The sequence below is a fragment of the Corythoichthys intestinalis genome, chromosome 19, assembly GCF_030265065.1.
Source record: "Corythoichthys intestinalis isolate RoL2023-P3 chromosome 19, ASM3026506v1, whole genome shotgun sequence".
NCBI classification, from domain to species: domain Eukaryota; kingdom Metazoa; phylum Chordata; class Actinopteri; order Syngnathiformes; family Syngnathidae; genus Corythoichthys; species Corythoichthys intestinalis.
Window position 1 is genome coordinate 16,126,271 of NC_080413.1, and position 5,420 is coordinate 16,131,690.

Sequence of the window (5,420 nt, forward strand, 5' to 3'; positions counted from 1 at the left end):
TAAGTGTCATTATTTTTCTTTCTTTTTTTTTTTTTTTTTTTTCGTTTTTATTACTATTTTAATAATTGTTTTAGCATAAAACGGATCATTAAATTAATTTCATTTCAAATTATTTTCATTTTTTTATGGGTTTGCTAACCCTAACCCTCTTGCCGATCACAAAAATACATGTGGGCAACACTAAGACAACTGGATGTCACATTTGGGCCACAAAATATTGCTCTTAACTAGCCCCTGGGTCGCCAGTTTAGGACTATTGTCCTATATCAATGCATAGACTTCATGATGATATTGACGGGTCAGATTCCACCTTCACTGCGCCACGCCTTCAAGTAGGGGGCCACCCCACAATCCGCTTCAGTTATTCACAGTCGTTCGCAGCGACACATGCAGCGATCCAACGCCGGATTTAGGTTGAAAAAGTATGAAAGCTGTACCGCATACGAACAGGAAGGATTGTCTCAGGAGTGATTTGTTAAGGTAATTATTATATTTTTAATTTTTTCACAAGAATTTTCACCATAAAAAGCTCTTTGTTGTAAGGCTGCCGCCACATTGTCTAACAGACTAGCATCATTCTTCCACATATGTACGTAAAATAAATGCTAACTGCCCGTTTTTTTGTTCTTTTAATAAAGAATAAAGACTGTTTTATGTTCATATTTATAAAGAATTCGGGGATTTAAGCATTTGTTCACAAGAATTTTCAACGTAAAAAGCTCTTTGTCTGTGTTTCCACTTGGTCAGCTTTGACTGAGATAGGCCCCCTATAAATCGGCCCCACGCCGCATGTCCCGTCAATACCATTATGAAGTCTATGGCTTATCTATGAACAAATGTCATTTTCGTGTAAAATTAGATGGGTGGCGGCTTATAGTCAAGTGTGACTTATAGTCCGAAAATTACGGTACGGTTGTGCCAGTAACATGTGTTGTAAGGCTGCCGCCACATTGACTAACAGATTAGACTAACAGATCGTACTTTGACATATTTATGTCTATTTATAAATGGTTTTGTTTTTTTTTTTTTTGCTTTTTGCTTTTAACAAAGAATGGAGACATTTTTACGTCCATACTATAAAGAATTCAGATATTTAAGCATTTATTCACAAGAACTTTCACCGGAAAAGCTCTGTTTGCATATGGCAGCCGCCACATTGACGATCAGACTAGCATCGTACTTCGACATATTTACGTAAAATAAATGCTAACTACACGTTTTTTGGGGGTTTTTTTGCTTTTAACCAAGAAACAAGACTGTTTTGCGTACACATCTATAAAGAATTCAGGAATGTAAGCATTTTTTTCACAAGAATTTTCGCCGGAAATGCTCTGTTTACATTGACTAACAGACTAGCATCGTACTTCGACATATTTACGGAAAATAAATGCTAACTGCACTGTTTTTTTTTGTTTTTGTTTTTAGCTTTTAACCAAGAATCGAGACTGTTTTGCGTCCATATCTATAAACAATTCAGGGATTTAAGCATTTATTCACAAGAATTTTCAACGAAAAAAGCTCTTTGTCTGTGATTCCACTCGGTCAACTTTGACCGCCACGCCAACAATGCAGGCCCCCTATTAATGGGCCACGCAGCCCGTGTCCCGTCAATATCATTATGAAGTCTATGATGAATGTAATGTAAAAAAATGAATTTAAAAAAAAAAATCACTATTTCTGCATGAAAGGGTTAATATGGCAAGTGAAGTAATTTTGTTGTCTTTTTAAACCGACTTTAAAAAGATTGCTACTTATCATAATAAAACAAAACATTTTTCTTAGTTTTTTCCCTGCATGTTGTTGACATTTATGCATGCTGACACTTAAACAAGTATCCCAGCAGGCGTCAAAATCCAGCAGTCAACTTTCAAAGCACTCTAATTGTTTGCACCCTTTTATTGCGTGTTTGTGTGTGCTGATGTCATACATAAGTGTGTCATTAAAGAGGTAAAGATGATTTAGGATGGCGCTCATCATATAGAAATTCCATAAGGCTAATTTTCCCCTCCTCCCGTGCCAACGTAATGAAACAACGTCTGCTTTGAATTGTAGTGATGTCCTTCAAGTTTGTCTTCAAGCTGCAGCTCTACACTCAGCTTTAATTCCCTTCTCACATTTTAAAAGAGTTGAAGCGCTTCTGACTGCAGACATCATTTAAAAGATTCTCAAGTCTAAGTTGTCTACTTGGTGGGCCGTGATTGACAGCTCTTCCTGGGTGGTTGCAAGCAGTGCCTGCTCCGTTCCTACGGCAACAAACTCTGCAGGCGAGTCGATCAGCGAGCGCCCCAGGGGATCCATCACATCACACGTGCACATAGTGTTAGTCGTGCGTGTGCGTCGACTGGGCATAGCAGGGTCCTCTGTTGACATCTTTGGGTCGTTGACGTGAACGTCACGGGAGAGTGATCCCTGGAAGCAACACACACGCACGCTTGGTCAGCTGCTCTATTAAAAAGAAACAAACGGGTGTAGTTTTCCTCACCACTGGACCTCCATGTCGTGTGTAGTTGTGTTTCGTAGATCCGCAAGAGCTGGAGAGTTCCACAAGCTAACCAAAGTAGACACAACACATAAAGACATCCATGATTGAAATCCAATTTATTGTCGTTTCCAGACACTCAACAAACTGAAAATTTTTGCTTTGCTTTTAGAGAAGTAAAGTTTAGGTTAATATTACTGTTTTATAAGTGAAAATTCATAAGTGTTCCTTATGCAATTATTTGTGCGGTACAAACAAAATCTTTGCGTAATTGAAATCCTACAAAGTGCTGCTTTTCTCCTACACAATTCCCAGCCTGACTCAATGAAAGAACTCCCCTCAGTTCAACATAGTTGACTGGCACCAAGATGGCACCAAAGCAATGTTGTTTTTGGAAGCCCATTTAGTTTTCGTCTTAGTCTTTTGGATAATAATACTTATTAGTCTGAGTCATATTTTAGTCATCTCAAAATGTGTTTGTCTAGTTTTTGTTGACGAAAACTCAAGACTAATTTAATCTAGTTTTAGTCAACATTTAATAAAAATGTTTTCGTCTGTAAATTAAAAAAAAAAAAAAAAAAAAAAACTCAATGAATAAATAACTAAATGAATAAAGGTTTCCAACTATTTCGAATGAACATTGACAGACGAGCACATACGTATATACTGATGTAACACTTATTAATTTTAGCCATATGTTAGCCATCTCAAAATGTGTTTGTCTAGTTTTTATTGACGAAAACTGAAGACTAATTTCATCTAGTTTTCGTCAAAATTTACTAAAATATGTGTTCGTTTGTAAAAAATTTTTAAATTACTCTATTAATAAATAAATAAATAAAGGTTTCCAACTATTTCGAATGAACATTGACAGACGAGCACATACTGTCGCGTCTACAAGGACTACACCAACTTGGTGACAATACACACTTTTAGCAGAGAACAGTACATTGTTTTCAATTAATTATAGACAAGTTTCCTCAACGAAATATGGGCGGCGCCATCTTGGAAAATGTCTGCTCCAAATTTCCGTTTTAGAAAGAACAACATGAATTGCGGTCGAAGTAAGAAGTGTGTTGACAAAGTTAAAACTGCAAAATCAAACCAGAGGAACCCACGGAATCTCCAAAAATGGATTCAGATTCATGTAGACTCCGAGAAGTTCTGTGCTGTGTGTGAACTTTTATCACTTCGTTGATTATTCGTGGACAAAATTATAACAACCTGTCAGCCTGTGTTAATGTGAGGTGTAGATTGATACGCCGGCCACTTGAGTGACTGAAATGAGGTGAAATTACAAATAATATTACATTTGCCGAATACAGAAGGGCTGACATGGATTTTGTTGTTACAAGGAAATATTGCAAGTAGGGTTGTTCCGATCATGTTTTTTTTGCTCCCGATCCGATGTGACTTTGTATATTGTGACTAAATATTGCCATCTAGCGTATTTGTTGAGCTTTCAGTAAATGATACTGTAGCCATTTAACTTCTGCCCAAAAGCATGACGGGAAGTGCAACCATGACTGTGCGTCGTGGTACCAATTGATATATTTTCTCTGCGTTGGGAAATAACCTAGGGTCTTAAGAAAGAGATCAACTACTACCTTTCTTCCCCACATTGCTTCCCACGATTATACTAATCGTTGGGAGAGGGATTGTAAGGTTTTGCCATTTAAAAAAAAGGCTCCAAAGGCTGCCAAAATTCACTCCACTCATTTTACGCTACCCTTTAACTCTATATACTGTATGGGTAAAACGGTGCCATTATAGGTAGAACGCGACAATGCGTGAGTGGGTCGTGCGGCGCATGCGTTAATAGCGTTAAATATTGTAACGAGATAAATGTAAAAAATATTAATTCTTGCCGTCAACGCGATAAATTTGATATCCCTACCTTAAGCTTAAACTAAAGACTCTGGAAGAGTATAACACATTATGTCTGTAACGTTAAATACAATTAGAAAACGATTTAATTACAAAATATATATATATTAAAAAAAGGCATGTCCGATATTTTTTTGCCGATTCCGATACTTTGAAAATGACATGATCAGACCCGATCGATCGGCATCACGATTAGACATCTCTAATTACAAGGTATGTAAATGTAAACAAAAATAGTTTGTCATTATTTTTTATTGCAGATGTTGATCGCAATAAAACATTTGGACAACATAATTCCATTTCTTGTTTTGTTTAAAACGATTGGTGCATGTGCAAAACATGTCAATAAATCACCATTTATAAAATGATTGGAAAAATTGCATACGAGAATCTGATATCAGACAGCAAAGCTCCGGAGCCTCGACAAACTTTCACCTGAAATTACGGCCTCCAGATGGGCTGTCTTCGGTAATTCCAGCTCCAATAGCGTATCTTAAAGTTGCTGCAGTTAAAAAGCTCGTAGTTGGATCTCAGGATCGAGCTGACGGTCCGCCACGAGGCGAGCCACTGTCTCCCAGCCGCCCACGGGTAAAATGCACGTAGTATCGATACATGTCCATCAACGTACAGTAAGTGTTGTTGTGAGGCACATCAACTTGTCTTCCCTTGCCTAACAGCTTTTCCACCTATAAACAAACAAACAAAAAACTTGTAACACTTGCATTTATGCGTTAACATAAATGTGCCATCCAACACATACTGATTAGCAACAGGCGAGCAGCAGATACAGTAGTTGTAGTAAATAATATTAAAAATCGTCATAATTACAATCATCATCATAATAACAGATATCAAAGGCAACAAGTCGTTTCATGCGCAAGATTTTAGTTTTAGTATTTTTTTAGCACCAGACACGTGAAAATGCAGGGATAGGAAGGACATACTTTCCATATCACAGCAGCAACATGGCTACAAAAACACCCGATCTTTGTGGTGGCACGAGCTTGGTTCCACATCTGCCTTAATGAACATGTTGTCCTTCCCTTTCGTGATG

General features: G+C 37.4%; 1 long non-coding RNA gene across 1 annotated transcript; it reads right to left on the reverse strand.

The window, feature by feature from the left end:
• Nucleotides 1–1,768: 1,768 nt before the first annotated feature.
• LOC130907271 (uncharacterized) lies at nucleotides 1,769–5,042 on the reverse strand. Its single transcript, XR_009061437.1, has 3 exons — nucleotides 4,802–5,042; nucleotides 2,483–2,548; nucleotides 1,769–2,409 (listed from the first exon to the last, which is right to left on the reverse strand). It is a non-coding gene; the product is annotated as an uncharacterized LOC130907271 (long non-coding RNA).
• Between the last annotated feature and the right edge of the window lie 378 nt (nucleotides 5,043–5,420).